Source organism: Grampus griseus (genome assembly GCF_964374135.1).
Source record: "Grampus griseus genome assembly, chromosome: 1".
In the NCBI taxonomy this organism is placed as follows: domain Eukaryota; kingdom Metazoa; phylum Chordata; class Mammalia; order Artiodactyla; family Delphinidae; genus Grampus; species Grampus griseus.
The window spans coordinates 159,716,793-159,736,562 of NC_139017.1; the positions used below are offsets into that span (position 1 = coordinate 159,716,793).

General features: G+C 55.2%; 1 pseudogene across 1 annotated transcript in view; it reads right to left on the minus strand.

The window, feature by feature from the left end:
• Window positions 1–17,391: 17,391 nt before the first annotated feature.
• The window catches only part of LOC309833693 (eukaryotic translation initiation factor 4E transporter-like), a 52,720-nt pseudogene continuing 50,341 nt past the window's right edge, over window positions 17,392–19,770 (minus strand). The window contains exon 5 of the transcript in view: window positions 17,392–19,539. The product of the transcript in view is annotated as a eukaryotic translation initiation factor 4E transporter-like (transcript). The remainder of the gene's footprint in view (window positions 19,540–19,770) is intronic.

Here is a 19,770-nt window from a genome sequence, read left to right on the forward strand (position 1 = left end):
CTCACATCCCTCACCTCCCTCACATCTCCTTCCACACCTCACCTCCATTACCTCACCTCCATCACCTCCCACACCTCACCTCACCTCCCTCATCCCCCTCACCTCACTTGCCTCACCTCACCTCACCTCACCTCCCTCTCCTCACCACCCTCACCTCACCTCCCTCAACTCCCTCATATCACCTGCCTCACCTCACCTCCATCACCTCACATCCCTCACCTCCCTGACCGCACCTCACCTCCCTCATCTCACCTCACCTCCGTCTCCACAATTCCGTCACTTCCCTCACCTTACCACCCTCTCCTCACCTCACTCACCTCCCTCACATCACCTCACCTCCCTCACGTCCCACACATTTCCTCACCTCCCTAACATCACCTCACCTCCCTCACCTCACCTTCCTCACCACCCTCACCTCAGCTCCCTCACCTCAATTCACCTCCTTCATCTCATCTCCCTCACCTCACCTCCTTCACCTCATCTCACCTCCCTCACCTCACCTCCAGCACTTCCCTAACCGCAGCTCCCTCACCTCAACTCCTTCACCTTCCACACCTCACCTCACATCCCTCACGTCACCTCCCTGACCTCACATCCCTCACCTCCCTCATCTCACCACCCAAACCTCACCCCACCTCCCTCACCTCACCTAACCTCCGTCACATACCCTCCCTCACATTCCTCACTTCACCATCCTCACCTCCCCTCCCTCACCTCACCTCCCTCACCTCCCTTACCTCACATCCCTCACCTCCCTCACATCCCTCACCTCATCTCCCTCACCTCACCTCCCTCACATCCCTCACCTCACCACCCTCACCTCTCTCACCTCCCACACCTCACCTCACCTCCCTCACCTCACCTAACCTCCGTCCCGTCCTGTCCCTCACCTCCCTCACCTCACCATCCGTACCTCACCTCCGTCACCTCACCTCACCTCCCTCACCTCACCTCACCTCACTCACCTCAGCTCACCTCCCTCAGCTCACCTCCCTCACCTCCCTAACCTCACCTCCCTCACCTCCCTCACCTCCCACACCTCTCCTGATCTCCCTAACCTCACCTCACCTCCCACAAATTACCTCACCTCCCTCACCTCACCTCCTTCACATCATTCACCTCACCTCCAACACCTCAACTCAAATCCCTCACCTCCCTCACCTCACCACCCTCATCTCACTTCCCTCACCTCCCTCACCTCACTTCCTTCATCGCCCTCCGCTCACCTCCATCACCTCCCTCACCTCACCACCCTCACCTCTGTCACCTCACCTCCCACACCTCCTTCAACTCATTTCCCTCACCTCCTTCATCTCACCACCCTCACCTCCCTCACCTCACCTCCCACACCTCACCTCAACTCCCTCACATCACCTCACATCCCTCATCTCACATAACCTCCCTCACCTCAGCTTACCTTCCTCACCTCACTTCCCTCATCTCACCTCCCTCACCTCACCTACCTCACCTCCCTTACGTCACCTCCCTTACCTCACCTCCCTCACCTCATCTCCCTCACTTCACCTCACTCACATCCCTCACCTCACATTCCTCACCTCCCTCCCCTCACCTCACCCCGTCACGTCACCTCCCTCAGCTCCCTCACCTCACCATCCTCACCTCACACCCTCACCTCATCTCCTTGACCTCCCTCACATCATCTCCTTCTCCTCACCTCTGTCACTTCCCTCACCTCACCTCCTTCACCTCACCTCCCCTCCCTCACCTCACCTCACATACCTCACCTCACTAATTTCACCTCCCTCACCTCACCTCCCTCAACTCTCTCACCTCACATCCCTCACCTCTCTCACATTACCTCCCACACCTCCCTCACCTCACCTAACCTCCCTCACATCACCTCACGTTTATCCTCACTGCCGTAACCTCACCTCCTCACCTCCCTCTGCTCCCTCACCTTCCTCACCTCCTCATCTCCCACATATCTTCACCTCCCTCAATTCCTCACACCCCTCACCTCCCTCACCTCCTCACCTCCCTCTGCTCCCTCACCTTCCTCACCATCTCACCTTCCTCATCTCCTCACTTCCCTTACCTCCCTTACCTCCTCACCTCCTTCACCTCCTCACCTCCCTCACCTCCTCACCTCCCTCACGTCCTCACCTCCTTCTCCTCCATCACATCCCTCACCTCCATCCCTACCTCACCTCCCTCACCTCCTCACCACCCTCACCTCCCACAACTCCTCACCTCCTTCACCTCCCTCATTTCCTCACCTCCATCACTTCCCCACCTCCCTCACAACCTCAACACCCTTACCTCCTTCACCTCCATCACCTCCTCAACTCCCACACCTCCCTCCCCTCCCATAACTCCACACCTCCCTCACATCCTCACCTCCTCACCACCCTCACCTCCTCACCACTCTCACCTCCTGTCCTCCCTCACCTCCCTCACTTCTTCACCTCCCTCACCTCCCTCACCTCCTCCTCTCCCTCACCTCCTTCACCACCCTCATCCCCTCAGGTCCTCACCTCCTAACCTCCCTCTCCTCCCTCTCCTCCTCACCTACCTCAAATCGCTGACCTCCGCTCCTTCCTCACCTCCTCATTTCCCTCACCTCCCTCTTCTCCCTCTCCTCCACACCACCCTCAACACCATCATCACCGTCACCACCTCTCCTCCCTCACCTCCCACACCTCCCACACTTCCCTCACCTCCTCACCTCCCTCACCTCTGTAAGCTCCCTCACCTGCCTCACATTCCTCACCTCCTCATCTCCAGTTATTCATCACCTCCTCAACACACTCACATCCCTCACCCTCCTCACCTCCTCACCTCCCTCACCTCAACACCCTCACCTCCATCAACTCCCTCACCTCACTCATGTCCTAAACTCCCTCACCACCGCACCACCCTCACCTCACTCATATACTCACCTCCTTATCTCCTCACATCTCTCACCTCCTCACTTCTTCACCTCCTCACTTCCCTCATCTCCTCACCTTCCTCAATTCCTCACCACCCTCTCTTCCTCACCTACTCACCTCCCTCACACCCCTCACCTCCCGAACCTCACTCACCTCCTCACCTCCCTCACCTCTTCACCTCCATCACCTCCCTGAGTCCTCATCTCCTCACTTCCATCACCTCCTCACCTCCCTCACCTCCTCACCTCCTTCTCCTCCATCACATCCTTCACCTCCTCACCTCCTTACTATCCTCACCTCCTCTCCACTCTCAAATCCGCACCTCCCTCAACTCCATCACATCCCTCACCTCCTCACCTCCCACACATCCCTCACCTTCTCACCTCCCTCACCTCCCTCACCTCACTCACCTCCTCACCTCCCTCACCTCCTCACTACCCTCACCTCCTCACTACCCTCACCTCCTCACCACTCTCACGTCTGCCCCTCCCTCCACCTCCCTCACATCCCTCACCTCCTCATCTCCGTCACTTCTTCACCTCCTCACCTCACTAACCTCCCTCAAATCCCCCACCACCTCACCTCCTACACACCCTTCACCTCCACATCTCCAACACCTCCATCACCTCCCTCACCTCCATCTCCTCACCTCCCTCACCTCTGCACCTCCATCAATCACTCACCTCCCTCACATCCCTCACCTCCTCATCGCCTCACCTCCCTCACCTCCTCACATCCCTCACTTCCCTCACCTCCCTCACTTCCTCACCTCCCTCATTTACTAACCTCCATCACCTCCTTACCTCCCTTATCTCCTCACCTCCCTCACCTCCTCATCTCACTCATCTCCCTCCCCTCCCATAATGCCTCACCTCCCTCACCTCTTCAACTTCACACCACCCGCACCTCCTCACAACTCTCACCTCCTGTCCTCCCTCACCTCCCTCACCTCTTCACCTCTCTCACCTCCCTCACCTCCCACACATCCCTCACCTCCCACACATCCCTTACCTCCTCACCACCTCACCTCGCTCATGTCCTCACCTCCCTCACCTCCTCTACTCCCTCAACTCCTCCCCTCCCTCGCCTCCTTCACCTCCCTCATCTCACCTCCTCACCTCCTCACCTTGTATCCTCCCTCATATCCTGACCTTCCTCACCTGCTCACCTCCCCCACCTCCTCACTTCCCTCAGTTCCTCACCTCCTTACATCCTCACCTACCTCACCTCTTCACCACCGCATCTCCCTCACCACCCTCCCCTCCCCCCTCCCTCCCCACCTCCCTCATTTCCATCCTCTCCTTCTCCTCAGCTCGCTCACCTCCTCACCTCCTCACCACGCTCACCTCCTCAACACTCACACCACCTAAGCTCCCACACCACCCTCACCTCCTTCACCTACCTCACCTCCGTCACATCCCTCACATCCTCATCTCTGTCACTTCTCTTCCTCACCTCAATCACGTCCCTCACCTCCCTCACCTCCACACCTCCCTCACCTCCCTCAGCTCCTTCACCTCCCTCCCTTCCCTCCCCACCTCACCTCCCTCACATCCCTCTACTCCATCACAACCCTCACAACCTCACCAGCTCACCACTCTCACATCCACACCTCCCTCAACCCCCTCACGTCCAATATATCCCACATCGCCATCTCCTCCCTCACCTCCCTAAACTCCCTCACCTCTAGACCTCCCTCACCTCTTCACCTCCCTCACATCCCTCACCTCCTCATCTCCGTCACTTTTTCACCTCCTTACCTCACTCATGTCCCTCACCTCCCTCACCTCCTAACCTCCCTCACCTCCTCACCACCCTCACCTCCTCACCTCTCTCACCTCACTCAACTTCCTCACCTCCTCACCTCCCTCATTTACTCACCGCAATCACCTCCTCACCTCCCTCTCCTCGTCACCTCACTCACCTCTTCACCTCCCTCAAATCCCTCCCGTCACATAAATCCTCACCTCACTCACCTCCTGACCTCCTCACCACACTCACTTCTGCACCACTCTCACCTCCTGACCTCTCTCACCTCCCTCACCTCCTGACCTACCACACATCCCTCACCTGCTCACCTCTTAAACTCCCTCACCTCCTCCCCTCCCTCACCTCCTCACCACTCTCATATCTGAACCTCCCTCTCCACCCTCACCTTCCTCACCTCCTCACCACCCACACATCCCTCACCTCCTCACCTCCCTCACCTCCCTCACCTCCCTCACCTCCTCACCTCCATCACCTCACCTCCCACACATCCCTCACCTCCTCACCTACCTCACCTCCCTCAGCTCCCACACATCCTCACCTCCTCACATCCCACACCTACCTCACCACACTCACCTCACTCACATCCCTCACATTCCTCACCTACTTACCTCCCTCACCTCCCTCACCTCCATCACATCCCTCACATCCTCATCTCCGTCACTTCTTCTCCTTCTCACCTCAATCATGTCCCTCACATCCCTCACCTCCCCACCTCCGTCACCTCCTCACCTCCTTCACCGCCTCCTCTCCCTCACCAACTTCACCTCCATCATCTCTTCACCTCCTCACCTCCTCACCTCATTACATCCCTCATATCCTCACCTCCCTCATCTCTTCACCTCCCTCATCTCCTCACCTCCCTCAGTTCCTCACCTCCTTACCTCCTCACCTACCTCACCTCCTCACCACCTCACCTCCCTCACCTCCCTCCCCACCTCACATCCTTTACATCCCTCACCTCCTCACATCCCTCTCCTCCGTCACATTTCTCACCTCCTCACTAGCTCACCATGTTCACCTCCACACCACTCTCACATCCACACTTCCCTCAACCCCCTCACCTCCAATACCTCCCGCACCTCCCTCACATCCCTCACCTGCCACACCTCTCTAATGTCACACACCTCCCTCAGTTCCTCACCTCCATTCCTCCTCTCCTACCTTACCTCCTCACCTCCTCACAACACTCACCTCCCTCACCTCCCTCCCCACCTCACCTCCCTCAATTCTGTCTCCTCCCTCTCCTCCTCACTTCCCTCACCTCCCTCAACTCCTTCCCTCCCTCACCTCCTCACCTCACTCTCTTCCCTCACCTCCCACACCTCCCACACCTCCCTCAAATCCTCACCTCCCTCACCTGCTCACCTCCCTCAGTTACTCACCTCCTTACCACCTCACCTACATCACCTCCTCACCACTCTCACCTCCCCCCTCCCTCCTCAACTCACCTCTCTCACCTCCCTCACTTCACCTCACGTCCCTCACATCACCTCACCTCCCTCACCTCACCTCACCTCCCTCAACTCTCACACCTCTCCTGAGCGCCCTAACCTCACCTCACCTACGTCATCTCACCTCCCCCACCTTGTCAACTCCCTTACCTCCATCCGCTACCTCTCCTCACATTGCTCACCTCCTCATCACCTCACCATCCTCACATCCTCAACACTCTGACCTCCTGACCTACCTCACCTCCCTCACCTCCTTCACCTTCCACAATTCCCTAAGGTCACACACCTCCCTCAGTTCCTCACCACCTTACCTCCTCTCTTACCTCACCTACACATCTCCTCACCTCCCTCACATCCCTCCCCTCCATCCCTACCTCACCTCTCTCAACTCCCTCTCCACCCTCTCCTCCTCATCTCCCTCACCACCATCACCTACTTACCTCCCTCACCTCCTCACCTCCCTCACCTCCTCACCTACCAACCTCTCTCAACTCCCACACCTCACTCACCTCCTCATCTCCCTCACCACCCTCCACTCCCATAACTCCTCACCTCACTCACATCCTCACCTCCTCACCACACTCACCTCCTCACCACTCTCACCTCCTGTCCTCCATCACCTCCCTCATCACTTCACCTCCCTCACCTCCCTCATCACTTCACCTCCCTCACCTCCCTCACCTCCTCACCTCCCACACGTCCCTCACCTCCTCACCTCCTCACATCCCTCACCTCTCCACACCTCCCTCTCCTCACCGCAGCTCCCTCACATACCTCACCTCACCTCCTTTATCTCCTTTACCTCACCTCCCTCACCTCACTTCCCTCACCTCCCTCACCTCACCTCCCACACCACACCTCAACTCCCTCACCTCTCCTCACCTCCCTCACATCACCTCCCTCACTGCCTCACCTCACCACCCTCACCTCTCTCACCTCACCTCTGCTCCCTCACCTCACACCCTCACATTACCTCCCTGACCTCCCTCACATCACCTCCTTCACCTCACCTCCATCACTTCCCACACCTCACCTCCCTCATCACCTCACCTCCTCACCTTCACACTCCTGTCACCACCTCACCTGCTTCACTTCCCTCACCTCCTCACCTCCCTCACCTCCATCCCCTAAATCTCCTCACCTCACACGCCTTCTCACCTCCTCACCACCCTATCCACATCAACACTCTCACTGCCTGACCACCCTCACCTCCTCACCATCATCACCTGCCTCACCTCCCAAACCTCCCTAAGGTCACACACCTCCCTCATTTCATCACCTCCTTACCTCCTCTCCTACCTCACCCCACCTCCCTCACATCCCTACCGTCCCTCCCCACCTCACCTCCCTCACCTCCGTCTCCTCCCTCTCCTCCCTCACCTCCCACACCTCCCGCACCTCCCTCAACACCTTACTTACCTCACCTCACTCATCTCCTCCTCAACTCCTCACATCACTCACCCCCCTCACCTTCTCACCTCTCTCACCTCCTGTCCTCCATCACCTTCCTCATCTGTTCACCTCCCTCACCTCTCCACACCTCCCTCACCTCACCTCACATCCCTCACCTCACCTACCTCACGTTCCTCACTTCACCTCCCTCACCTCCCTCACCTCACCTCCCTCACCTCCCTCACCTCATCTCCCTGAACTCTCTCACATCCTATCCCTCAGCTCTCTCACATAACCTCCCTCACGACCCTCACTTCACCTCAACTCCCTCAACTCTCACACCTCTCCTCAGCGCCCTAACCTCACATCACCTATGTCACTTCACCTCCCTCACCTTCCTCACCTCCCTCATCACCTCACCTCCTCACCTCCCTCACCTCCATCACCTCCCCACCACCTTCACCTCCTCAACACTCTCACCTCCTGACCTCCCTCACCTACCTCACGTCCCTCACCTGCCACACCTCTCTAACGTCACACACCTCCCTCTGTTCCTCACTCCTTTCCTCCTCTCCTACCTTACCTCCTCACCTCCTCACAACCCTCACCTCCCCCACCTCCCTCCCCACCTCACCTCCCTCAACTCCTTACCTCCCTCACCTCCTCACCTCCTGACCTCCCTCACCTACCTCACGTCCCTCACCTGCCACACCTCTCTAACGTCACACACCTCCCTCTGTTCCTCACTCCTTTCCTCCTCTCCTACCTTACCTCCTCACCTCCTCACAACCCTCACCTCCCCCACCTCCCTCCCCACCTCACCTCCCTCAATTCTGTCTCCTTCCTCACCTCCTCACCTCCCTCACCTCCCTCACCTCACTCTCTTCCCTCACCTCCCACCATTCCCACACCTCCCACACCTCCCTCAAATCCTCACCTCCCTCACCACCTCATCTCCTCACATCCCTCACGTCCAGACCTCCCTCACCTTCCTCACCTCCATCACCTCCTCACCTCCCTCAACTGCTCACCTCCCTCAGTTACTCACCTCCTTACCTCCTCACCTACATCACCTCCTCACCAATCTCACCTCCTTCCCTCCCTCCCCAACTCACCTCCCTCACCTCCCTCACTTCACCTCACGTCTCTCACATCACCTCACCTCCCTCACCTCACCTCCCTCACCTCACCTCACCTCCCTCAACTCTCACACCTCTCCTCAGCACCCTAACCTCACCTCACCTATGTCATCTCACCTCGCTCACCTTCCTCACCTCCCTCACCTTGTCAACTCCCTTACCTCCATCCACTACCTCTCCTCACATTGCTCACTTCCTCATCACCTCATCATCCTCACATCCTCAACATTCTGACCACCTGACCTACCTCACCTCCCCCACCTCCTTCACCTCCCACACTTCCCTAAGGTCACACACCTCCCTCACATCCCTCCCCTCCGTCCCCACCTCACCTCTCTCACCTCCCTCTCCTCCGTCTCCTCCTCATCTCCCTCACCACCATCACCTACTTACCTCCCTCACCTCCTCAAATCCCTCACCTCCATCACCTCACCTCCCTCACCTCCTCACCTACCAACCTCCCTCAACTCCCACACCTCACTCACCTCCTCATCTCCCTCACCACCTTCCACTCCCATAACTCCTCACCTCCCTCAAATCCTCACCTCCCTCACCACCTCATCTCCTCACTTCCCTCACCTCTGGACCTCCCTCACCACCCTCACCTCCTCACCTCCCTCACTTCCTCACCTGCCTCCCTTCCCATAAGTCCTCACCTTCCTCACCTCCTCACCTCCCTCACCTCCCTCACCTCCGTCACTTCCCTCACTTCCTCAGCACCCTCACCTCCATCCCCTCCCTCTCTTCATCTTGCTCACCTCCTCACCACCCTCACCTCCTCAACACTCTCACCTCCTGACCTCCCTCACCTCCCGCACATTCCTGACCTCACACACCTCCTTCAGTTGCTCACCTCCTTACCTCCTCTACTACCTCACCTCCTCACCTCCTCACCTCCCTGACCTCCCTCACCTCCTTACCTCCCTCACCTCCTCACCTCCCTCACCTTCCTCTCCTCCCTTTCCTCCACACGCCGCTCACCTCCATAATCACCCTCACCTCCTCACCTCCCTCTCCATCCTCACCTCCCACACCTCCCACACCTCCCTCAACTCCTCACCTCCCACACCACCTCATAACCTCACCTCCCTCACCTCTGCAACTCCCTCACCTTACTCATCTCCTCACCTCCTCACATCCACTACTTCCCTCACCTCCTCACCTCCCTCACCTCCCTCACATCCTTACGTCCTCACCTCCTTCATTTCCTCACCTCCATCACCTCTTCACCTCCCTCACTTCCCTCACCTATCTCACCTCCTCATCTCCCTCACATCCCTCCCCTCCCATAACTCCTCTCCTACCTCACCTCCTCACCTCCCTCACCTCCCTACCCTCCCTCCCCACCTCACTTCCCTCACCTCCCTCTCCTCCCTCTCCTACACACCACACTCACCTAAATCACCACACTCACCTCCTCACCTCCCTCTCCTCCCTCACCTCCCACACCTCCCGCACCTCCCTCAACTCCTTACTTACCTCACCTCACTCATCTCCTCCTCACCTCCTCACATTGCTCACCCCCCTCACCTTCTCACCTCTCTCACCTCCTGTCCTCCATCACCTCCCTCATCTCTTCACCTTCCTCACCTCTCCACACCTCCCTCACCTCACCTCACATCCCTTACCTCACCTACCTCACGTTCCTCACTTCAGCTCCCTCACCTCCCTCACCTCACCTCCCTCATCTCACTCACCTCAACTCCCTCAACTGTCTCACCTCCTATCCCTCACCTCTCTCACATAACCTCCCTCACGACCCTCACTTCACTTCAACTCCCTCACCTCTCACACCTCTCCTCAGCGCCCTAACCTCACCTCACCTACATCACTTCACCGCCCTCACCTCCCTCACCTCCCTCATCACCTCACCTCCTCACCTCCCTCACCACTCTCACCTCTCTCACCTCCTCACCTCCCTCACCTCCATCCGCTACCTCTCTTCACCTCACTCACCTCCACGTCTCCTCACCACCTTCACCTCCTCAACACTCTCACCTCCTGCCCTCCCTCACCTCCGTCACCTCCCACACTTCCCTAACGTCACACACCTCAGTCAGTTCCTCACCTCTTTAACTCCTCTCCTACCTCACTTCCTCACCTCCTCACCTCCTTCACCTCCTTCACCTCCCTCCCCTCCATCCCTGCCTCACCTCCCTCACCTCCCTCTCCTCCCTATCCATCCCTCACCTCACCTCACATCCTTCACCTCACCTCCGTCACCTCCCACACCTATTCTCACCTCCCTAACCTCACCTTATCTCCCTCAACTCACCTCCCAAACCTCCCTCACCTCACCTCCCTCACCTCATGTCCCTCACCACAGGCATCAGTTACCTTACACCAGATGGCCCACATCATAACATGTTAGGTTCTCAGCAGTTGTGACCTTAGACCCTTGGACTCTCATCATCAATGGGATGAGGATGCCAGCAGGTTAAACCTAACAAAAGAGAGCCCACGTCACAAAAGGGTGAGTAACCCAGCAGAAGCAATCTCTCACCAGAGGGCCCACATCACCAAGGGGATGGGAACCAGGCAGGAGTGAACTCACACTAGAGGGTCCACATCATAAAAATGTGAGGAAATCAGAAGTTGGGAACTTATACAAGAGGGCCCACATCACCAAGCTAATGGAAATGATGCAGGATTGACCTTACACCAGATGGCACACATCACCAAAGGAATGAGGCTCCCAGCAGGATTCACTTCACACCAAAGGTCCCACATCAACAAGGGGATGGGAATCAGGCAGGAGTGACCTTACACACAATGGACCACATCATAATAAGGTGAGGAACCCAGCAGTTGGGACCTCACAACACAGGTCCCACATCACCAAGGGGATGGGAACCTGGCAGGACTGTACTCACAACGTTGGGCCCACATTATAAAAAGTGAGGAACCCAGCAGTTGTAACCCTAAACCAGAGGGCCCTCATCACAAAGGGGATGAGGCTCCCAGCACGTTCCACCTAACACCAGAGGGCCCACAACACAGAAAGATGAGGAACCAAGCAGGATCAATCTCTAACCAGAGGGCCCACTTCACCAAGGGGATGGGAACGAGGCAGGAGTGACCTCACACCAGAGGGCCCACATCATAAAAATGTGAGGAAACCAACAGTTGGGACCTTACACAAGAGGGCCCATATCACCAAGGGGATGAGGCACCCATCAGGATCCACCTCACAGCAGAGGGCCCACATCACCAAGGGGATGGGTACCAGGCAGGAGTGAGGTCACACCAGAGGGCCCACATCATAAAAAGATGAGGAACCCAGCACATGTGACCTCAAACCACAGGGCCCACATCACCAAGGGGATGAGGCACGCAGAAGGATCCACGCACAGCAGAGCGCCTACATCACCAAGGGAATGAGTACCAGGCAGGAGTGACCTCACACCAGAGGGCCAAAATCACAAAAATGTGAGGAACCCAGTAGGATCAAACTCTCACCATGGGAATGGGAACGAGGCAGGAGTAACCTCACAATACAGGGCACATATAATAAAAAGTTGAGGAATCTAGCAGTTGTAACCTCACACCAGAGAGCCCCATCACCAAGGGGTTGAGGCACCAAGCAGGAACCACCTCACACCAGAGGGCCCACATGGCCAAGGTCATGGGAACCCAGCAGGAATGAACTCACACCAGATGGTCCACATCATGAAAAGGTGAGGAACCCAGCAGCTGTGACCTCACAACCGAGGGTCCACATCACAAAGGGGATGCGTCACCCAGCCAGAACCACCTGACACCAGATGGCCCATATCACCAACGGTTATGGACCCTGGCAGGAGTGTTCTCACACCAGTGGGCCCACATCATAAAAAGTGAGGAACCCAGGAGTTGTGATCATACACCAGAGGTCCCTTATCACCAAGGGGATGAGGCTCCCATGAGGTTCCACCTAACAGCAGAGGGCCCAAATCACAAAAAGTTGAGGAATCCAGCAGGATCACTCTCTCACCAGAGGGCCCACATCACCAAGGGGATGGGTACCAGGCAGGTGTGACCTCACAACAGATGGCCAACATCAAAAAAAGCTGAGGAACACAGCACATGTGACCTCAGACCAGAGGGCCCACATCACCACGGGGATGAGGCACCCTGAAGTTTACACGCAAACCAGAGAGCCCAAATATGCAAGGGGATGGGAAGCAGGTAGGAATGACCTCACACCAGTGGGTGCACATCATAAAGAGCTAAGGAACCCAGCAGTTGTGACCCCAAAATGAGGGCCCACATCACCAAGAGGATGAGGCAGCCAGCAGGAGCCACCTCAAACCAGAGGGTCCACATCAAAAAAAGTTGAGGAAACCAGCATGATCCATGTAAAATCAGAGGGCCCACATCACCAAAGGGATGAGGCACCCATCAGGATCCACCTCACAACAGAGGGCCCACATCACCAAGGGGATGTGAACCAGGCAGGAGTGACCTCAACACCAGAGGGCCCACATCACGTAATATTGAGGAACACAGCAGTTGTGGCATCACACCAGAGGGCCCATAAAACCAAGGGGATGAGGCACCCAGCAGGATACACCTCCCACCAAGGGCCCACACCACCAAACTGATGGGAACCATGCAGGAGTGACCTCACACAAGAGGACACACATCACCAAAGGAAAGAGGCACCCAGCAGGACCCAATTCACACCAGATGGCCCACATCAACAAGGGGATGGGAACCAGGGAGGAGTGACTTCGCACCTGATGGCCCACATCATAATAAGGTGAGGAACACAGGAGTTCGGTCCTCACAACACATGTCCCACATCACCAAGTGGATGGGAACCAGGCAGGAGTAACCTCACAACAGAGGGCCCATATAATAAAAAGGAGAGGAATACAGAAGTTGGGACCTCACAACAGAGAGCCCCATCATCAAGGGGTTGAGGCACCCAGCAGGAACTACGTCACACCAGAGGGCCCACATCACTAAGAGTATGAGAACCAGGCAGGAGTGAACTCACAGCAGAGGGCCCACATCACCAAGGTGATGAGTCACCCAGCAAGTCCCACCTCACACCAGAGGTCCCACATCACCAAGAGGATGGGAACCTGGCAGGAGTGTCCTTACACCAGTGGGCCCACATCATAAAATGTGAGGAACCCAGAAGTTGTGACTTTACACCAGAGGGCCCGCATCACCAAGGGAATGTGTACCAGGCAGGAGTGACCTCACACCAGAGAGCCCACTTCATAAAACTGTGAGGAACCCAGCAGATGTGACCTCAAACCAGAGTGCCCACATCACCTATGGGATGAGGGCACCAGAAGGATCCACGCACACCAGCGGGCCGAAATCACCAAGGGGTTGGGAAGCAGGCAAGAATGACCTCACACCAGCGGGCTCACATCATAAAAGGTAAGGAACCCAGCAATTGTGACCTCAAGAATGAGGGTCCACATCACCACGAGGATGAGGCAACCAGCAGGATCCATCTCAAACCAGAGGGCCCACATCAAAAAAAGGTGAGGAACCCAGCAGTTGTGCCCTTACACCACAGGTCCCTCATCACCAAGGGGATGGGAACTAGGCATCAGTTACCTCACACCACAGCACCCACATCATAAAATATTGAGGAACACAGCAGTTGTGACATCACACAAGAGGGCCCACATCACCAAGGGGATGAGGCACCCAGCAGGATACACCTCCCAGCAGAGGACTCACATCACCAAACTGATGGGAACCATGCAGGATTCACTTCCCACCAGAGGACGCACGTCACCAAAGGAATGAGGCTCCCAGCAGGATCCACTTCACACCAGAGGGCACACAACACCAAGGGAATGGGAACAAGGCAGGAGTGACCTCACACCGGAGGGCCCACATCATAAAAATGTGAGGAAACCAGCAGTTGGGACCTTACACAAGAGGGCCCACATCACCAAGTGGATGAGGCACCAAGAAGGATCCCAGCACACCAGCGGGCCCACATCACCAAGTTGTTGGGAAGCAGGCAGGAATGACCTCACACCAGCAGACCCACATCATTAAAAGGTAAGGAACCCATTAGTTTTTTTTTTTTTTTTTTTGCGGTATGCGGGCCTCTCACTGTTGTGGCCTCTCCCGTTGCAGAGTACAGGCTCCGGACGCGCAGGCTCAGCGGCCATGGCTCACGGGCCCAGCCGCTCTGCGGCATGTGGGATCTTCCCGGATCGGGGCATGAACCTGTGTCCCCTGCATTGGCAGGCGGACTCTCAACCACTGCGCCACCAGGGAAGCCCATGGAACCCATTAGTTTTGACCTCAAAAATGAGGTCCGACATAACCAAGAGGATGAGGCAACCAGCAGGATCCACCTCAAACTAGAGGTCTCACATAAAAAAAATTTGAGGAACCCAGCAGTTGTGACCTCACACCACAGGACCCACATCATAAAATATTGAGGAACACAGCAGTTTTGACATGACACCAGAGGGCCCACATCACCAAGAGGATGAGGCACCCAGCAGTATACACCACCTACCAGAGGGCCCACATCACCAAACTGATGGGAACCGTGCAGGAGTGACCTCAAACCAGATGGCACCCATCACCAAAGGATTGAGGCTCCCAGAAGGATCCACTTCACGCCACCGCACATCCCTCACCTCCCACACAGCACTTCACCTACCTCAACTCACCTCACCTACGTCAACTCACCTCCATCATCTCCCTCACCTCACCTTCCTCACCTCACTCACCTCACCGCCCTCACCTAACCTCCCTACCTCACTTCCCCCACCTCCCTCACTTCACCTCCCTCCCTCCCTCACCTCCCTCTCCTCACCTCCCTTATCTCTCTCTCCTCACCTCCCTCACCTCCCTCACCTCACCCCCTCCCTCCCTCACCTCACCTCCCTCCCTCTCTCACGTCACCTCCCTCCCTTACCTCACTTCTCTCCCTCCCTCCCTCACGTCCCTCACCTCACCTCGCTCCCTCCCTCACGTCCCTCACCTCACCTCGCTCCCTCCCTCACCTCCCTCTCCTCACCTCCCTCACCTCACCTCCTTGGCTCCCTCACCTCACCTCCCTCACCTCATCTCATCTCATCTCCTCACCTCACCTCCCACACTCACATTACTTATCCTAACCTCACCTCAATTCACTTCATCTCATCTCGCCTTACCAGGCAGCCTTGACTGCCTTTTAAGCCTTTGCTGCCTTCTGGTTCCCATGTCATCCTAGGCCTGCCTGCAAAACAGCTACCTTCAGCCTAAATAATGCACTATTCTCCTTCCCCTGTACTCCCTGTGGGGTCTCAATCTTCAATAAGCAGGAAGAGGCAGTTACAGGCCATGATGCTGAGCCATGGCTGCAGGAGCTGAGCAAGGTGCTTGGTACCTGCCATGGGCTGCTCAGCCAGAGCAGGGCTGAGGCTGCCTGATCAGCTTCCTGTCTGATGCGGTGTCCCCATCACCCTGAGGCACAGAGCTATGGATCTTGTGACTGGGGTCCTGGAGCAGTGTCTTCATCCCTACCCAGAGAGTGGGGGAATGATGGGGGTTTTGAGCCCACTGATTCAGCAAGCTGTGCCTACGATCCCATTGTCATGTTTGAGGACTGTCCTCAGGACACATGCCATTCATTTTATTTTTAATTGTTTTTATATTTTTTAATTTATTTTATTTTTAGCTGTGTTGGGTTTTCGTGCTGCATGCCGGCTCCCTCTAGTTGTGGTGAGTGGGGGCACTCTTCGTTTCGGTGCATGAGCTTCTCACTCAGTGGGCCCTCCCGTTGCAGAGCATAGGCATCAGGCATGTGGACTTCAGCAGTTGTGGCATGCAGGCTCAGTAGTTGTGGCTTGTGGGCTCCAGAGCACAGGCTCAACAGTTGCAGTGCATGGGCTTAGTTGCTCCGCAGCATCCTCCCAGACTAGGGCTCAAACCCATGTCCCCTGCATTGGCAGACAGATTTCTAACCACTGTGCCACCAGGGAAGCCCCTCCATTCAGTTTAAACACATGGTATCCTGAGGCCCATGATCATTCCTGCAGGAGCATTTCCTGAAAGTGAACTTATGAAACCAACATTCTAGATGCACATGCCGTACTGTTCACCATGAATCTGAGTGACCGTAGACCAACGATTCCATCTCTCTGATCATAGGAATAAATACCAAGCATAATGGGAGCCAGAGTTTCAACATCTGAGAAAAGATTGACCAACATGAAGAAGGGGCAAACTAGAATCCGCCCTGTTTACAAAACCCAGTTTTCTTTTTTTTTCACACTTAGCATATGCAACTTTAATCAACCAAAAGAAAAAGTTCCAGATGTACAAGGGCAAAAAAAAAATCCAAACTGTTGACATAGGCTTAACTAATATCAGCTACTTTTACATACAGCTGTATAAGTTCAAAAAAGCTATCCTATATGTATGTACAAAAGTTGTTTATACACAGGTCTGTACATAAGGGTCTATACATTTATTTCCTCAGAATTCTTAAGGTGCCACCTCTTGGTGAAGACATCAACACTTCATTCACATATCTTACAAAAAAAAAAAAAAAAAGACTGTTTCCGGGACTGACAACACTGCATCCTGTATTCAGACCATGTAGGCTCCACTGGATTGGTTAAGTTCCTTCCATCATAATGTAGACCACACCTGGTGCCTGGGTGCCATTAAACAGCTTCGCACAGAGTGCTACAAAGTAAAAGCCCATAAACCAACATGAGATGAGGAAACAGAGTCCTAACCAGGGTGCCATGAGAAGCTGCTTAGGCAAGCCTGCTGCCCTGTTCACTGTCAGTACTCCAATTCATCTACATTGTTGACTTTGGCGGGCATGGAGGGCAGGGGCTGCTCTTGCACATCTGAGCCACACCATTTGGCAAGGCCCATGGGGGGAGCTGCTCCTATGGCTGGGGCAGCGCTCTAGCTGGGAGTGCACATGGGGCACGCCTAACCATCTGGGCACATTCTGAGGAGTCGTCTGAATGCTGACAGCAGCTGCCTGGGAACCAGAGCCTGGAGGATGAAGAACTGAGCACTGTCGCTGCTGTTGCATCAATGCCAGATGCAGAGGTGTCCCAGAATGAGGGTTTAGGAGAGAGTGACTCGTGGCAGGTAAAGGGTAAAAAGATTGACCCAAGATTGGGCCAGATATTCCCTGTAAATGATTCAGGTCCACCCCAGGAGGAAGCACACCAGGTTGGAGAAAACTTGGAAGATGCTGTGGATGTACTCCCTGGGCCAGCATCATTTGGACCAACCCTGGGTGAAGCTGGAGAGCAGGTTGAACAATGTGGACATGGGGTACAAGGGGGACTTTGTGGTCAGGGTGGAGAAAAGGTGTTCTTGGAACTGGGGACGCCAAGGTGGGTGTTTTTCTCCCAGTTGCTTTAGGTCGATAATTTTGTTCTTTGGTGTAACGTTTGGTCTGGGATAGCGGGGTGCAAGATGAAAACCACTGTAGGGTTGACAGTTTGGGATTTATAGTGGGAGAAGAGTCTCAATCAGTGGTGGGCACAGACCTGGATGACAGGAGGTTCTCTTCACTGGGCTTCTGAGTGTCCTCTTTACTGTCACCAAGAGCTGATTTCCAGATGCTGGCTCCTCCTTGCTTTTCTCTTTGCTCTCATATATCTTATGAATCACTGAGGTAGGAGTGAAGGAAGGAGAAAGCATGCTTGTGATGGAGGCGGCTGGGGCAGGAGAAGAGGAATTCCCTGGGTGCACAGGTGCTGGAGACTTGGTCACTCATGGTTGCCTGCTTCTGAATCCATCTCTGGTTCTGTCCACCTGCAGTTTACCAAAACCAGGCTGGTAGAAGTTTGTTGCCTGCACTGCAAGGTCATGTGGCAGGCCAGCCCCTCCAAAGCTGCATGTTGCAATTCTAGCTGGCTCATCTGGGCTGTGACAGGGCTCATGGGCTTGCGCATGCCTTAGAATGGATCTCCGAGAAGCTGCTGTGGTCCTGGTGTGAAACAAACTGGTGATGGTATTCTGGGACCAAGGTAGTCTGCTGAGCCTGCTCTTGACTGAAACACCTGTGACAAGAGAGGAGAGGGTACTCTTTGGCCCAGTAAAGATGTCTTAGGCTCCAAGCTCCCCATAAGGCCACTCAGAAGATTGGAAGAAGCAGGTCTCTGAACAGGTGGACCCAGAAGTTCCTGCAAGATGTTCTTAGGGACAGGTTGGCCTGGAATCTCAGCAGGGGCTTTCAAGGGTTCGGCTGACTTTGGGCTGAGAAGGCAGAGTCCCACTTGCCTTCATGGTGCTCACTAGCATGTTGAATGCAGTCATATCTCCATCTTTTCTGAGCTGTGAATTGCTGCTCACAATGCTCAGGGTCTCCTCTAAATGCTCTGCCATAAAGGGAATTGAATTCTTCACCTGCTGGTCCACCTCCAAGCCCTTGAGCCCTGCTTCTACCTCTTCCACTGAAAGCACAACCCCTGAATGTGAACTCTCTATAAACTTTTCTTTATTTGCAGAAAGGCCGGAAAGGAGGGGTTTTAAATCCACTTTGGTTTTCTGTAGCATTTCTAGAATATCTACTTTATTTTCAGCATGGTCTTCTAATGGTATAGGAGCAAAATAATTCCCCGTGTTCTGTCCGGGAGAGAGGATGGCCTGTTCCAGACCTGCACATCTCTCCAGCTCTTCATGCATTGTTGACCCAAGACTGCTGGATCGGCTTCCTGATCGGCTCGGGTTAGGGAACCAACCGGCAGAGACTGACCCTTCTCCCAAAACATCTTTTATCATCGAAGCCAAGCATGGCACCTTATCAAGGTTAAAGAAGGACTCATTAAAGTCAAATTCTCCTGGGGACTGCTTGGGCAAGACGACATCCCTTGGCGCTTCCTGATCAGCAGCAGGCTCCTGTTAGAGGACGACTTCCACCTCATCCTCTTTGGCCACTCCTCCATTGCCCTCGACTACGCCTTCCTTCACAGAGGCTGTCCGTTGCCTTGTTCTTTTTCTCCCCTTATGAACTTCTTCCAGTATCTTATCATCAAAGCCAGTCAGCTCAGTGGTTTCAGACTGACTTGTGGGTCCAGCTGAGAACCATTCTGGTTCTTCTTCTGTGTAGGAATCATCTCTTCTACGCTCAAAGACACGCTTACTATCCACAAACTCCCTCCTGAAACGCTTGTCTTTGTAGTCCCTCTCTCAGTC